This window comes from Microcebus murinus, unplaced genomic scaffold (genome assembly GCF_040939455.1).
Source record: "Microcebus murinus isolate Inina unplaced genomic scaffold, M.murinus_Inina_mat1.0 scaf007_hap2_Mmur4.0, whole genome shotgun sequence".
Classification (NCBI taxonomy): Eukaryota; Metazoa; Chordata; class Mammalia; order Primates; family Cheirogaleidae; genus Microcebus; species Microcebus murinus.
Genome location: NW_027438953.1, coordinates 59040 through 74986, shown reverse-complemented (window position 1 = coordinate 74986; position 15947 = coordinate 59040). Strand labels below are relative to the sequence as shown.

Sequence of the window (15947 nt, the reverse complement as noted above, 5' to 3'; positions counted from 1 at the left end):
GGGCGGCCACGAGCTGGGGGTGGGGGGCGGGTAGGTGAAGGAGGCCAGGCGAGGAGAGGAAGGGGGCTGGAAGGTCTCCACCTTGGCGAGTCCAGCCGTGGAGGCGCATCTTGTGTGAGTGTGAGTGTGTGTGTGTGTGTGTGTGTGTGTGTGTGTGTGTATAGAGAGACAGCCCCCCACCCCGGCCCACCGCTCCCTGCCCGCCCCGCCCCGCCTGTCACCCCCGTCCCTCGGAGCCCGCCGGACCCGGCCGGTGAACTCAACAGGCCCGGCCCGGCGCGGGTCAGCGCCGGCGCGGGGCCTGGGGCGGGAGGAGGCGGCGGGGAAGCGCAGAGAGGCTCGGCTTCATGAGCGGGGCAGGGGCGCCCTCCGCCGTCTAGGGCCACACCACCCTGAACGCGCCCGACCTCGTCTGGTCTCGGAAGCTAAGCAGGGTCGGGCCTGGTTAGTACTTGGATGGGAGACCGCCTGGGAATACCGGGTGCCTTAGGCTTCTTCTTTTTTTTTTTTTTTTGTTTTGCCTCTTGTTCTGTCCCCTCTCTGGGAGCGAGGCGGCGGCCCGGGGTGGGGGTCACCCCCACCCTCAGCGCCCGCCGCGGTGCCTGGCGCCCCAGCCCGCACCGTGGGGCCTCCTCTTGTCCCAAGCCGCGACACCGCCGTCACGCGGCAGCATGCGTGGCTTCTGGACTGTCAGGTCTCAGACCAAAGGTCTGCTCTGTGGGAACCGACACGCTGGAGGAAACCTTGAGAGTCTGAGAGGGGAGGGAGTTCCAGAAGAAGGCCAGGATGTCATTTTGAGGGAGTATGTGACCAGAACTCGTCCCGTTGCTTTTGGGGTTCTATGGGCTACACGTAGGAATCTTTGGTGGTGGCACCTGATGTTGGGGGATCCGGAGTCACACCCAGACCTGCTCCACAGGCCTCCTTTTACTTTTCTCTTCGGATTCATTATTTTTAAAAAGTGTCTCTTATCTCTATGATTGCATTTTCTTTTCTCTCTCTTTTCAAGCAGATGATGGGAGTCCAAGTATTAAGGTGACATGTGTTGCCCGTGCCCCCCTCCCCCCTGTGTTCTTATTCATTTACCTCTGATGTCGTTCCAGCGTATTGTGGGGGTACCAATGTTAAGGTCGGGTACGTTGCCCTCTCCCAGCCTCCCCCCTCGGGTCAGAGCCTCAAGTGCGCCCATGCCCCAGTCGGTGCGCACCCACCCCATTCCTAATGGAGGTGTATGCCCATCCCCTCCCCCCACCCGCCCGACACCCACCCGATGAAGGTGATTCCTCTGTGTCCACTTAGGTGTCCATCGGTTCGTACCCATTTGCTGGTGAGCGCGAGCACGTGGTGCTCGTGTGTCCATTCTTGGGCTACCTGGCTTACTGGAACGGGTTCCAGCTCTGGCCAGGAGAACCACGAGAGGTGCCCTCTCACCGCTGCTCCTCCTAGCTGAATAGCACTCCGTGGTGTCCACGCGCCACATTTCATTTACGCACTCGTGGGTCGATGGGCACTCGGGTCGCTTCCAGGTCTTTGCGATTGTGACTTGTGCCCTGACTCTAACCCTAACCCTTACCCAGCCCGTCTCCTCCTCGGCCCCTGCCTGACTGACTCCTTCCCGCCCGGCCTGTCACCTGTCACCGTCCTCTGCCCCTGCCTGACACGCTCCTCCCCGCCCGGGCCGTCACCGTCCTCGGCCCCTGCCTGACGGGGCTCCTCCGTCGCCTGGGCCTTCCAAGGGCTTGGTGTGGACGCTGGTTCCAGGACGCCCTCCCAAGAACCCGGTAGCAGGGCGGCCGCAGCGTCTCGCGCCACCCAACCGTCCGCCGGCCGGCGGCCGTCGCTAAGTGGCCTGCGGGGGACGTGCCCCCACTGTGGGGCGGGCGCCCAGCCTGGTGTCTTCTCTGAGGCCCCGTGGCTGCTTTCCCCCCCCCCGCAAGGGGAGAGCCGCGGAGGTGGGGACCGCCTCCTCGTGGGGACGTACACCCAGCTCTCCACGTCGGATTCCGGGGCTCTCTGTCCTGCCAGAAGGCCCAGCTGGCCTGCGGGTCCTTAGAGTGGCAAAAACATCCGAAAACTGAGATTGAGGGTCCGGTGGTTGTCTGCACTTTTGTGCTGGGCACCCCAGGGAGGCCCGGGGGCTGGCTGGAAAACGCGGTCTGTTGGGCAGGGGGGGGTTTGGAGGAGCAACTGATGCCCTTTGCACTTTGGGTAGCAAGTGTCTGAGGTGTCTCTGAGCCCTGCGCCATGTCGGGGGTGGGGGGTGGGAGGTCGGGGGGGTGGAGGAGCAGGAGGAGGAGGAGGAGGAGGTGGGAAGGGCCGTGGCCTGCAGTCGTCTTCCCGGGGTGGCTTCTTCCACAGGCTGCTTGGCCTGGGCTCCCTGCACCTGGGCCTTTGGAGGACTGGCCCTGTGCTTGCCAACGCTTCCCCTGCAGGGACCCAGAGCTGGGAGGTTGCATCTCTCAGCCCTGGGTCGGGCAGAGCCCCAGCGGGCCATGCCCACAACCTCTCTCAGCACGGGTCCCCCAGAAGGCCCCTTTGGGACCAGGATTCTCTTGCGGGTGACTCTTTAAGGTCTGGCCCCTGGATGGAGGGGCACCAGGAGTAGAGGAGCAGGAAGGGGAAGGGGGTGGCCATGCGAGGGGACACTTTCAGGCCAAGTCCCAGCTTCAGCCTGATCCTCCTGGGAACCCCGGGGTGTACGTCACACCTCCTGGTTGTCCCGCTCTGAGACAAGGAGCCGGGCTTCGCATTCCCCCAGCAGCCAGTCGTGGGCTGAGGACACCTGGGGCGTTGGGAACTCCCTGGCTTCTCCTTGGCTTAACATCTGGAGCTGCTTGTGAATCGTGCCGCCACACACACCCGAGTGCAGGTGTCTTCTGCACAGACTGCGGGCCTCGCTCTTCTGAATGCTGCTAGCTCGCCACCCACCCACGGGTGAACCTGGTCAGGGTACTTTCTCTCGGGGGCAGACTCTGATCCTGGCGGGCTACCGGTGTTTCTGTTTGCTCGTTTCTTTCTTCCATTTCGGGAAAGGCTTCCTTACTGGGTGTGGAAATCTCCTATGCCTTTCCTCGCCTATTCTGTCAGCTTTAAAATTCTCTTTCAGTTGCCACCCTCACAGATGGATTAGGAAACTCTTTCCGGTGCACTCATTAGTGAAATGACCTCAATGAAGCTGGAATCCAATATCTAATCGCCGATTTTTAGCGAGTCCACACGCCAGGGTGGTCGGGGTCCAATGCAGCCCCGGCCAGGCCCAGGCCCCTTGGACTGGGCCACAGGAGGACACAGAGGAGGGTCCCGGCCCCCCCCGGTCGCGTTGCCGGCAGTTCTCCAAGGGCTTGGGCGTTTTCCAGAGGTAGGAGATGGAGGGGACTGATTTCTTCAGCGCCCCACAAACCACGCCACCCCACCCATGGGACACATCCCTAGAGAGAGAGAGAGACGCCCCTACACTCGCTCCCCTCCCCCATGCGCTGTGCCCCAGCCCGGGCCCGGGGGAATAGGCGGCAGCCCACCCACAGGGTGGGGGGCCCAGCTGAAAGGGGTTGTCAGGGAGGGCGGCCCCTGCCTGGGGTCAAAGGGCGGGCGATCCGCGCGTGCGCAATCGGCGGCGGCGGGGGCGGCCACGAGCTGGGGGTGGGGGGCGGGTAGGTGAAGGAGGCCAGGCGAGGAGAGGAAGGGGGCTGGAAGGTCTCCACCTTGGCGAGTCCAGCCGTGGAGGCGCATCTTGTGTGAGTGTGAGTGTGTGTGTGTGTGTGTGTGTGTGTGTGTATAGAGAGACAGCCCCCCACCCCGGCCCACCGCTCCCTGCCCGCCCCGCCCCGCCTGTCACCCCCGTCCCTCGGAGCCCGCCGGACCCGGCCGGTGAACTCAACAGGCCCGGCCCGGCGCGGGTCAGCGCCGGCGCGGGGCCTGGGGCGGGAGGAGGCGGCGGGGAAGCGCAGAGAGGCTCGGCTTCATGAGCGGGGCAGGGGCGCCCTCCGCCGTCTAGGGCCACACCACCCTGAACGCGCCCGACCTCGTCTGGTCTCGGAAGCTAAGCAGGGTCGGGCCTGGTTAGTACTTGGATGGGAGACCGCCTGGGAATACCGGGTGCCTTAGGCTTCTTCTTTTTTTTTTTTTTTTGTTTTGCCTCTTGTTCTGTCCCCTCTCTGGGAGCGAGGCGGCGGCCCGGGGTGGGGGTCACCCCCACCCTCAGCGCCCGCCGCGGTGCCTGGCGCCCCAGCCCGCACCGTGGGGCCTCCTCTTGTCCCAAGCCGCGACACCGCCGTCACGCGGCAGCATGCGTGGCTTCTGGACTGTCAGGTCTCAGACCAAAGGTCTGCTCTGTGGGAACCGACACGCTGGAGGAAACCTTGAGAGTCTGAGAGGGGAGGGAGTTCCAGAAGAAGGCCAGGATGTCATTTTGAGGGAGTATGTGACCAGAACTCGTCCCGTTGCTTTTGGGGTTCTATGGGCTACACGTAGGAATCTTTGGTGGTGGCACCTGATGTTGGGGGATCCGGAGTCACACCCAGACCTGCTCCACAGGCCTCCTTTTACTTTTCTCTTCGGATTCATTATTTTTAAAAAGTGTCTCTTATCTCTATGATTGCATTTTCTTTTCTCTCTCTTTTCAAGCAGATGATGGGAGTCCAAGTATTAAGGTGACATGTGTTGCCCGTGCCCCCCTCCCCCCTGTGTTCTTATTCATTTACCTCTGATGTCGTTCCAGCGTATTGTGGGGGTACCAATGTTAAGGTCGGGTACGTTGCCCTCTCCCAGCCTCCCCCCTCGGGTCAGAGCCTCAAGTGCGCCCATGCCCCAGTCGGTGCGCACCCACCCCATTCCTAATGGAGGTGTATGCCCATCCCCTCCCCCCACCCGCCCGACACCCACCCGATGAAGGTGATTCCTCTGTGTCCACTTAGGTGTCCATCGGTTCGTACCCATTTGCTGGTGAGCGCGAGCACGTGGTGCTCGTGTGTCCATTCTTGGGCTACCTGGCTTACTGGAACGGGTTCCAGCTCTGGCCAGGAGAACCACGAGAGGTGCCCTCTCACCGCTGCTCCTCCTAGCTGAATAGCACTCCGTGGTGTCCACGCGCCACATTTCATTTACGCACTCGTGGGTCGATGGGCACTCGGGTCGCTTCCAGGTCTTTGCGATTGTGACTTGTGCCCTGACTCTAACCCTAACCCTTACCCAGCCCGTCTCCTCCTCGGCCCCTGCCTGACTGACTCCTTCCCGCCCGGCCTGTCACCTGTCACCGTCCTCTGCCCCTGCCTGACACGCTCCTCCCCGCCCGGGCCGTCACCGTCCTCGGCCCCTGCCTGACGGGGCTCCTCCGTCGCCTGGGCCTTCCAAGGGCTTGGTGTGGACGCTGGTTCCAGGACGCCCTCCCAAGAACCCGGTAGCAGGGCGGCCGCAGCGTCTCGCGCCACCCAACCGTCCGCCGGCCGGCGGCCGTCGCTAAGTGGCCTGCGGGGGACGTGCCCCCACTGTGGGGCGGGCGCCCAGCCTGGTGTCTTCTCTGAGGCCCCGTGGCTGCTTTCCCCCCCCCCGCAAGGGGAGAGCCGCGGAGGTGGGGACCGCCTCCTCGTGGGGACGTACACCCAGCTCTCCACGTCGGATTCCGGGGCTCTCTGTCCTGCCAGAAGGCCCAGCTGGCCTGCGGGTCCTTAGAGTGGCAAAAACATCCGAAAACTGAGATTGAGGGTCCGGTGGTTGTCTGCACTTTTGTGCTGGGCACCCCAGGGAGGCCCGGGGGCTGGCTGGAAAACGCGGTCTGTTGGGCAGGGGGGGGTTTGGAGGAGCAACTGATGCCCTTTGCACTTTGGGTAGCAAGTGTCTGAGGTGTCTCTGAGCCCTGCGCCATGTCGGGGGTGGGGGGTGGGAGGTCGGGGGGGTGGAGGAGCAGGAGGAGGAGGAGGAGGAGGTGGGAAGGGCCGTGGCCTGCAGTCGTCTTCCCGGGGTGGCTTCTTCCACAGGCTGCTTGGCCTGGGCTCCCTGCACCTGGGCCTTTGGAGGACTGGCCCTGTGCTTGCCAACGCTTCCCCTGCAGGGACCCAGAGCTGGGAGGTTGCATCTCTCAGCCCTGGGTCGGGCAGAGCCCCAGCGGGCCATGCCCACAACCTCTCTCAGCACGGGTCCCCCAGAAGGCCCCTTTGGGACCAGGATTCTCTTGCGGGTGACTCTTTAAGGTCTGGCCCCTGGATGGAGGGGCACCAGGAGTAGAGGAGCAGGAAGGGGAAGGGGGTGGCCATGCGAGGGGACACTTTCAGGCCAAGTCCCAGCTTCAGCCTGATCCTCCTGGGAACCCCGGGGTGTACGTCACACCTCCTGGTTGTCCCGCTCTGAGACAAGGAGCCGGGCTTCGCATTCCCCCAGCAGCCAGTCGTGGGCTGAGGACACCTGGGGCGTTGGGAACTCCCTGGCTTCTCCTTGGCTTAACATCTGGAGCTGCTTGTGAATCGTGCCGCCACACACACCCGAGTGCAGGTGTCTTCTGCACAGACTGCGGGCCTCGCTCTTCTGAATGCCGCTAGCTCGCCACCCACCCACGGGTGAACCTGGTCAGGGTACTTTCTCTCGGGGGCAGACTCTGATCCTGGCGGGCTACCGGTGTTTCTGTTTGCTCGTTTCTTTCTTCCATTTCGGGAAAGGCTTCCTTACTGGGTGTGGAAATCTCCTATGCCTTTCCTCGCCTATTCTGTCAGCTTTAAAATTCTCTTTCAGTTGCCACCCTCACAGATGGATTAGGAAACTCTTTCCGGTGCACTCATTAGTGAAATGACCTCAATGAAGCTGGAATCCAATATCTAATCGCCGATTTTTAGCGAGTCCACACGCCAGGGTGGTCGGGGTCCAATGCAGCCCCGGCCAGGCCCAGGCCCCTTGGACTGGGCCACAGGAGGACACAGAGGAGGGTCCCGGCCCCCCCGGTCGCGTTGCCGGCAGTTCTCCAAGGGCTTGGGCGTTTTCCAGAGGTAGGAGATGGAGGGGACTGATTTCTTCAGCGCCCCACAAACCACGCCACCCCACCCATGGGACACATCCCTAGAGAGAGAGAGAGACGCCCCTACACTCGCTCCCCTCCCCCATGCGCTGTGCCCCAGCCCGGGCCCGGGGGAATAGGCGGCAGCCCACCCACAGGGTGGGGGGCCCAGCTGAAAGGGGTTGTCAGGGAGGGCGGCCCCTGCCTGGGGTCAAAGGGCGGGCGATCCGCGCGTGCGCAATCGGCGGCGGCGGCGGCGGCGGGGGCGGCCACGAGCTGGGGGTGGGGGGCGGGTAGGTGAAGGAGGCCAGGCGAGGAGAGGAAGGGGGCTGGAAGGTCTCCACCTTGGCGAGTCCAGCCGTGGAGGCGCATCTTGTGTGAGTGTGAGTGTGTGTGTGTGTGTGTGTGTGTGTGTGTGTGTGTATAGAGAGACAGCCCCCCACCCCGGCCCACCGCTCCCTGCCCGCCCCGCCCCGCCTGTCACCCCCGTCCCTCGGAGCCCGCCGGACCCGGCCGGTGAACTCAACAGGCCCGGCCCGGCGCGGGTCAGCGCCGGCGCGGGGCCTGGGGCGGGAGGAGGCGGCGGGGAAGCGCAGAGAGGCTCGGCTTCATGAGCGGGGCAGGGGCGCCCTCCGCCGTCTAGGGCCACACCACCCTGAACGCGCCCGACCTCGTCTGGTCTCGGAAGCTAAGCAGGGTCGGGCCTGGTTAGTACTTGGATGGGAGACCGCCTGGGAATACCGGGTGCCTTAGGCTTCTTCTTTTTTTTTTTTTTTTGTTTTGCCTCTTGTTCTGTCCCCTCTCTGGGAGCGAGGCGGCGGCCCGGGGTGGGGGTCACCCCCACCCTCAGCGCCCGCCGCGGTGCCTGGCGCCCCAGCCCGCACCGTGGGGCCTCCTCTTGTCCCAAGCCGCGACACCGCCGTCACGCGGCAGCATGCGTGGCTTCTGGACTGTCAGGTCTCAGACCAAAGGTCTGCTCTGTGGGAACCGACACGCTGGAGGAAACCTTGAGAGTCTGAGAGGGGAGGGAGTTCCAGAAGAAGGCCAGGATGTCATTTTGAGGGAGTATGTGACCAGAACTCGTCCCGTTGCTTTTGGGGTTCTATGGGCTACACGTAGGAATCTTTGGTGGTGGCACCTGATGTTGGGGGATCCGGAGTCACACCCAGACCTGCTCCACAGGCCTCCTTTTACTTTTCTCTTCGGATTCATTATTTTTAAAAAGTGTCTCTTATCTCTATGATTGCATTTTCTTTTCTCTCTCTTTTCAAGCAGATGATGGGAGTCCAAGTATTAAGGTGACATGTGTTGCCCGTGCCCCCCTCCCCCCTGTGTTCTTATTCATTTACCTCTGATGTCGTTCCAGCGTATTGTGGGGGTACCAATGTTAAGGTCGGGTACGTTGCCCTCTCCCAGCCTCCCCCCTCGGGTCAGAGCCTCAAGTGCGCCCATGCCCCAGTCGGTGCGCACCCACCCCATTCCTAATGGAGGTGTATGCCCATCCCCTCCCCCCACCCGCCCGACACCCACCCGATGAAGGTGATTCCTCTGTGTCCACTTAGGTGTCCATCGGTTCGTACCCATTTGCTGGTGAGCGCGAGCACGTGGTGCTCGTGTGTCCATTCTTGGGCTACCTGGCTTACTGGAACGGGTTCCAGCTCTGGCCAGGAGAACCACGAGAGGTGCCCTCTCACCGCTGCTCCTCCTAGCTGAATAGCACTCCGTGGTGTCCACGCGCCACATTTCATTTACGCACTCGTGGGTCGATGGGCACTCGGGTCGCTTCCAGGTCTTTGCGATTGTGACTTGTGCCCTGACTCTAACCCTAACCCTTACCCAGCCCGTCTCCTCCTCGGCCCCTGCCTGACTGACTCCTTCCCGCCCGGCCTGTCACCTGTCACCGTCCTCTGCCCCTGCCTGACACGCTCCTCCCCGCCCGGGCCGTCACCGTCCTCGGCCCCTGCCTGACGGGGCTCCTCCGTCGCCTGGGCCTTCCAAGGGCTTGGTGTGGACGCTGGTTCCAGGACGCCCTCCCAAGAACCCGGTAGCAGGGCGGCCGCAGCGTCTCGCGCCACCCAACCGTCCGCCGGCCGGCGGCCGTCGCTAAGTGGCCTGCGGGGGACGTGCCCCCACTGTGGGGCGGGCGCCCAGCCTGGTGTCTTCTCTGAGGCCCCGTGGCTGCTTTCCCCCCCCCCGCAAGGGGAGAGCCGCGGAGGTGGGGACCGCCTCCTCGTGGGGACGTACACCCAGCTCTCCACGTCGGATTCCGGGGCTCTCTGTCCTGCCAGAAGGCCCAGCTGGCCTGCGGGTCCTTAGAGTGGCAAAAACATCCGAAAACTGAGATTGAGGGTCCGGTGGTTGTCTGCACTTTTGTGCTGGGCACCCCAGGGAGGCCCGGGGGCTGGCTGGAAAACGCGGTCTGTTGGGCAGGGGGGGGTTTGGAGGAGCAACTGATGCCCTTTGCACTTTGGGTAGCAAGTGTCTGAGGTGTCTCTGAGCCCTGCGCCATGTCGGGGGTGGGGGGTGGGAGGTCGGGGGGGTGGAGGAGCAGGAGGAGGAGGAGGAGGAGGTGGGAAGGGCCGTGGCCTGCAGTCGTCTTCCCGGGGTGGCTTCTTCCACAGGCTGCTTGGCCTGGGCTCCCTGCACCTGGGCCTTTGGAGGACTGGCCCTGTGCTTGCCAACGCTTCCCCTGCAGGGACCCAGAGCTGGGAGGTTGCATCTCTCAGCCCTGGGTCGGGCAGAGCCCCAGCGGGCCATGCCCACAACCTCTCTCAGCACGGGTCCCCCAGAAGGCCCCTTTGGGACCAGGATTCTCTTGCGGGTGACTCTTTAAGGTCTGGCCCCTGGATGGAGGGGCACCAGGAGTAGAGGAGCAGGAAGGGGAAGGGGGTGGCCATGCGAGGGGACACTTTCAGGCCAAGTCCCAGCTTCAGCCTGATCCTCCTGGGAACCCCGGGGTGTACGTCACACCTCCTGGTTGTCCCGCTCTGAGACAAGGAGCCGGGCTTCGCATTCCCCCAGCAGCCAGTCGTGGGCTGAGGACACCTGGGGCGTTGGGAACTCCCTGGCTTCTCCTTGGCTTAACATCTGGAGCTGCTTGTGAATCGTGCCGCCACACACACCCGAGTGCAGGTGTCTTCTGCACAGACTGCGGGCCTCGCTCTTCTGAATGCCGCTAGCTCGCCACCCACCCACGGGTGAACCTGGTCAGGGTACTTTCTCTCGGGGGCAGACTCTGATCCTGGCGGGCTACCGGTGTTTCTGTTTGCTCGTTTCTTTCTTCCATTTCGGGAAAGGCTTCCTTACTGGGTGTGGAAATCTCCTATGCCTTTCCTCGCCTATTCTGTCAGCTTTAAAATTCTCTTTCAGTTGCCACCCTCACAGATGGATTAGGAAACTCTTTCCGGTGCACTCATTAGTGAAATGACCTCAATGAAGCTGGAATCCAATATCTAATCGCCGATTTTTAGCGAGTCCACACGCCAGGGTGGTCGGGGTCCAATGCAGCCCCGGCCAGGCCCAGGCCCCTTGGACTGGGCCACAGGAGGACACAGAGGAGGGTCCCGGCCCCCCCGGTCGCGTTGCCGGCAGTTCTCCAAGGGCTTGGGCGTTTTCCAGAGGTAGGAGATGGAGGGGACTGATTTCTTCAGCGCCCCACAAACCACGCCACCCCACCCATGGGACACATCCCTAGAGAGAGAGAGAGACGCCCCTACACTCGCTCCCCTCCCCCATGCGCTGTGCCCCAGCCCGGGCCCGGGGGAATAGGCGGCAGCCCACCCACAGGGTGGGGGGCCCAGCTGAAAGGGGTTGTCAGGGAGGGCGGCCCCTGCCTGGGGTCAAAGGGCGGGCGATCCGCGCGTGCGCAATCGGCGGCGGCGGCGGCGGCGGGGGCGGCCACGAGCTGGGGGTGGGGGGCGGGTAGGTGAAGGAGGCCAGGCGAGGAGAGGAAGGGGGCTGGAAGGTCTCCACCTTGGCGAGTCCAGCCGTGGAGGCGCATCTTGTGTGAGTGTGAGTGTGTGTGTGTGTGTGTGTGTGTATAGAGAGACAGCCCCCCACCCCGGCCCACCGCTCCCTGCCCGCCCCGCCCCGCCCCGCCTGTCACCCCCGTCCCTCGGAGCCCGCCGGACCCGGCCGGTGAACTCAACAGGCCCGGCCCGGCGCGGGTCAGCGCCGGCGCGGGGCCTGGGGCGGGAGGAGGCGGCGGGGAAGCGCAGAGAGGCTCGGCTTCATGAGCGGGGCAGGGGCGCCCTCCGCCGTCTAGGGCCACACCACCCTGAACGCGCCCGACCTCGTCTGGTCTCGGAAGCTAAGCAGGGTCGGGCCTGGTTAGTACTTGGATGGGAGACCGCCTGGGAATACCGGGTGCCTTAGGCTTCTTCTTTTTTTTTTTTTTTTGTTTTGCCTCTTGTTCTGTCCCCTCTCTGGGAGCGAGGCGGCGGCCCGGGGTGGGGGTCACCCCCACCCTCAGCGCCCGCCGCGGTGCCTGGCGCCCCAGCCCGCACCGTGGGGCCTCCTCTTGTCCCAAGCCGCGACACCGCCGTCACGCGGCAGCATGCGTGGCTTCTGGACTGTCAGGTCTCAGACCAAAGGTCTGCTCTGTGGGAACCGACACGCTGGAGGAAACCTTGAGAGTCTGAGAGGGGAGGGAGTTCCAGAAGAAGGCCAGGATGTCATTTTGAGGGAGTATGTGACCAGAACTCGTCCCGTTGCTTTTGGGGTTCTATGGGCTACACGTAGGAATCTTTGGTGGTGGCACCTGATGTTGGGGGATCCGGAGTCACACCCAGACCTGCTCCACAGGCCTCCTTTTACTTTTCTCTTCGGATTCATTATTTTTAAAAAGTGTCTCTTATCTCTATGATTGCATTTTCTTTTCTCTCTCTTTTCAAGCAGATGATGGGAGTCCAAGTATTAAGGTGACATGTGTTGCCCGTGCCCCCCTCCCCCCTGTGTTCTTATTCATTTACCTCTGATGTCGTTCCAGCGTATTGTGGGGGTACCAATGTTAAGGTCGGGTACGTTGCCCTCTCCCAGCCTCCCCCCTCGGGTCAGAGCCTCAAGTGCGCCCATGCCCCAGTCGGTGCGCACCCACCCCATTCCTAATGGAGGTGTATGCCCATCCCCTCCCCCCACCCGCCCGACACCCACCCGATGAAGGTGATTCCTCTGTGTCCACTTAGGTGTCCATCGGTTCGTACCCATTTGCTGGTGAGCGCGAGCACGTGGTGCTCGTGTGTCCATTCTTGGGCTACCTGGCTTACTGGAACGGGTTCCAGCTCTGGCCAGGAGAACCACGAGAGGTGCCCTCTCACCGCTGCTCCTCCTAGCTGAATAGCACTCCGTGGTGTCCACGCGCCACATTTCATTTACGCACTCGTGGGTCGATGGGCACTCGGGTCGCTTCCAGGTCTTTGCGATTGTGACTTGTGCCCTGACTCTAACCCTAACCCTTACCCAGCCCGTCTCCTCCTCGGCCCCTGCCTGACTGACTCCTTCCCGCCCGGCCTGTCACCTGTCACCGTCCTCTGCCCCTGCCTGACACGCTCCTCCCCGCCCGGGCCGTCACCGTCCTCGGCCCCTGCCTGACGGGGCTCCTCCGTCGCCTGGGCCTTCCAAGGGCTTGGTGTGGACGCTGGTTCCAGGACGCCCTCCCAAGAACCCGGTAGCAGGGCGGCCGCAGCGTCTCGCGCCACCCAACCGTCCGCCGGCCGGCGGCCGTCGCTAAGTGGCCTGCGGGGGACGTGCCCCCACTGTGGGGCGGGCGCCCAGCCTGGTGTCTTCTCTGAGGCCCCGTGGCTGCTTTCCCCCCCCCCGCAAGGGGAGAGCCGCGGAGGTGGGGACCGCCTCCTCGTGGGGACGTACACCCAGCTCTCCACGTCGGATTCCGGGGCTCTCTGTCCTGCCAGAAGGCCCAGCTGGCCTGCGGGTCCTTAGAGTGGCAAAAACATCCGAAAACTGAGATTGAGGGTCCGGTGGTTGTCTGCACTTTTGTGCTGGGCACCCCAGGGAGGCCCGGGGGCTGGCTGGAAAACGCGGTCTGTTGGGCAGGGGGGGGTTTGGAGGAGCAACTGATGCCCTTTGCACTTTGGGTAGCAAGTGTCTGAGGTGTCTCTGAGCCCTGCGCCATGTCGGGGGTGGGGGGTGGGAGGTCGGGGGGGTGGAGGAGCAGGAGGAGGAGGAGGAGGAGGTGGGAAGGGCCGTGGCCTGCAGTCGTCTTCCCGGGGTGGCTTCTTCCACAGGCTGCTTGGCCTGGGCTCCCTGCACCTGGGCCTTTGGAGGACTGGCCCTGTGCTTGCCAACGCTTCCCCTGCAGGGACCCAGAGCTGGGAGGTTGCATCTCTCAGCCCTGGGTCGGGCAGAGCCCCAGCGGGCCATGCCCACAACCTCTCTCAGCACGGGTCCCCCAGAAGGCCCCTTTGGGACCAGGATTCTCTTGCGGGTGACTCTTTAAGGTCTGGCCCCTGGATGGAGGGGCACCAGGAGTAGAGGAGCAGGAAGGGGAAGGGGGTGGCCATGCGAGGGGACACTTTCAGGCCAAGTCCCAGCTTCAGCCTGATCCTCCTGGGAACCCCGGGGTGTACGTCACACCTCCTGGTTGTCCCGCTCTGAGACAAGGAGCCGGGCTTCGCATTCCCCCAGCAGCCAGTCGTGGGCTGAGGACACCTGGGGCGTTGGGAACTCCCTGGCTTCTCCTTGGCTTAACATCTGGAGCTGCTTGTGAATCGTGCCGCCACACACACCCGAGTGCAGGTGTCTTCTGCACAGACTGCGGGCCTCGCTCTTCTGAATGCCGCTAGCTCGCCACCCACCCACGGGTGAACCTGGTCAGGGTACTTTCTCTCGGGGGCAGACTCTGATCCTGGCGGGCTACCGGTGTTTCTGTTTGCTCGTTTCTTTCTTCCATTTCGGGAAAGGCTTCCTTACTGGGTGTGGAAATCTCCTATGCCTTTCCTCGCCTATTCTGTCAGCTTTAAAATTCTCTTTCAGTTGCCACCCTCACAGATGGATTAGGAAACTCTTTCCGGTGCACTCATTAGTGAAATGACCTCAATGAAGCTGGAATCCAATATCTAATCGCCGATTTTTAGCGAGTCCACACGCCAGGGTGGTCGGGGTCCAATGCAGCCCCGGCCAGGCCCAGGCCCCTTGGACTGGGCCACAGGAGGACACAGAGGAGGGTCCCGGCCCCCCCGGTCGCGTTGCCGGCAGTTCTCCAAGGGCTTGGGCGTTTTCCAGAGGTAGGAGATGGAGGGGACTGATTTCTTCAGCGCCCCACAAACCACGCCACCCCACCCATGGGACACATCCCTAGAGAGAGAGAGAGACGCCCCTACACTCGCTCCCCTCCCCCATGCGCTGTGCCCCAGCCCGGGCCCGGGGGAATAGGCGGCAGCCCACCCACAGGGTGGGGGGCCCAGCTGAAAGGGGTTGTCAGGGAGGGCGGCCCCTGCCTGGGGTCAAAGGGCGGGCGATCCGCGCGTGCGCAATCGGCGGCGGCGGCGGCGGCGGGGGCGGCCACGAGCTGGGGGTGGGGGGCGGGTAGGTGAAGGAGGCCAGGCGAGGAGAGGAAGGGGGCTGGAAGGTCTCCACCTTGGCGAGTCCAGCCGTGGAGGCGCATCTTGTGTGAGTGTGAGTGTGTGTGTGTGTGTGTGTGTGTATAGAGAGACAGCCCCCCACCCCGGCCCACCGCTCCCTGCCCGCCCCGCCCCGCCCCGCCTGTCACCCCCGTCCCTCGGAGCCCGCCGGACCCGGCCGGTGAACTCAACAGGCCCGGCCCGGCGCGGGTCAGCGCCGGCGCGGGGCCTGGGGCGGGAGGAGGCGGCGGGGAAGCGCAGAGAGGCTCGGCTTCATGAGCGGGGCAGGGGCGCCCTCCGCCGTCTAGGGCCACACCACCCTGAACGCGCCCGACCTCGTCTGGTCTCGGAAGCTAAGCAGGGTCGGGCCTGGTTAGTACTTGGATGGGAGACCGCCTGGGAATACCGGGTGCCTTAGGCTTCTTCTTTTTTTTTTTTTTTTGTTTTGCCTCTTGTTCTGTCCCCTCTCTGGGAGCGAGGCGGCGGCCCGGGGTGGGGGTCACCCCCACCCTCAGCGCCCGCCGCGGTGCCTGGCGCCCCAGCCCGCACCGTGGGGCCTCCTCTTGTCCCAAGCCGCGACACCGCCGTCACGCGGCAGCATGCGTGGCTTCTGGACTGTCAGGTCTCAGACCAAAGGTCTGCTCTGTGGGAACCGACACGCTGGAGGAAACCTTGAGAGTCTGAGAGGGGAGGGAGTTCCAGAAGAAGGCCAGGATGTCATTTTGAGGGAGTATGTGACCAGAACTCGTCCCGTTGCTTTTGGGGTTCTATGGGCTACACGTAGGAATCTTTGGTGGTGGCACCTGATGTTGGGGGATCCGGAGTCACACCCAGACCTGCTCCACAGGCCTCCTTTTACTTTTCTCTTCGGATTCATTATTTTTAAAAAGTGTCTCTTATCTCTATGATTGCATTTTCTTTTCTCTCTCTTTTCAAGCAGATGATGGGAGTCCAAGTATTAAGGTGACATGTGTTGCCCGTGCCCCCCTCCCCCCTGTGTTCTTATTCATTTACCTCTGATGTCGTTCCAGCGTATTGTGGGGGTACCAATGTTAAGGTCGGGTACGTTGCCCTCTCCCAGCCTCCCCCCTCGGGTCAGAGCCTCAAGTGCGCCCATGCCCCAGTCGGTGCGCACCCACCCCATTCCTAATGGAGGTGTATGCCCATCCCCTCCCCCCACCCGCCCGACACCCACCCGATGAAGGTGATTCCTCTGTGTCCACTTAGGTGTCCATCGGTTCGTACCCATTTGCTGGTGAGCGCGAGCACGTGGTGCTCGTGTGTCCATTCTTGGGCTACCTGGCTTACTGGAACGGGTTCCAGCTCTGGCCAGGAGAACCACGAGAGGTGCCCTCTCACCGCTGCTCCTCCTAGCTGAATAGCACTCCGTG

At 63.4% G+C, this 15947-nt stretch overlaps 5 non-coding genes across 5 annotated transcripts; all 5 read left to right on the top strand.

Annotated features, from left to right (window-relative positions):
• Positions 1-374: 374 nt before the first annotated feature.
• On the top strand, positions 375-493 carry LOC142866964 (5S ribosomal RNA). The gene has a single exon (XR_012916697.1). It is a non-coding gene; the product is annotated as a 5S ribosomal RNA (ribosomal RNA).
• A 3495-nt stretch (positions 494-3988) lies between these two features.
• LOC142866963 (5S ribosomal RNA) lies at positions 3989-4107 on the top strand. Its single transcript, XR_012916696.1, has one exon. It is a non-coding gene; the product is annotated as a 5S ribosomal RNA (ribosomal RNA).
• Positions 4108-7616: 3509 nt separating this feature from the next.
• On the top strand, positions 7617-7735 carry LOC142866961 (5S ribosomal RNA). The gene has a single exon (XR_012916694.1). It is a non-coding gene; the product is annotated as a 5S ribosomal RNA (ribosomal RNA).
• Positions 7736-11237: 3502 nt separating this feature from the next.
• Positions 11238-11356, top strand: LOC142866960 (5S ribosomal RNA). Its single transcript, XR_012916693.1, has one exon. It is a non-coding gene; the product is annotated as a 5S ribosomal RNA (ribosomal RNA).
• A 3502-nt stretch (positions 11357-14858) lies between these two features.
• LOC142866959 (5S ribosomal RNA) lies at positions 14859-14977 on the top strand. The gene has a single exon (XR_012916692.1). It is a non-coding gene; the product is annotated as a 5S ribosomal RNA (ribosomal RNA).
• The last annotated feature ends 970 nt before the right edge of the window (positions 14978-15947 follow it).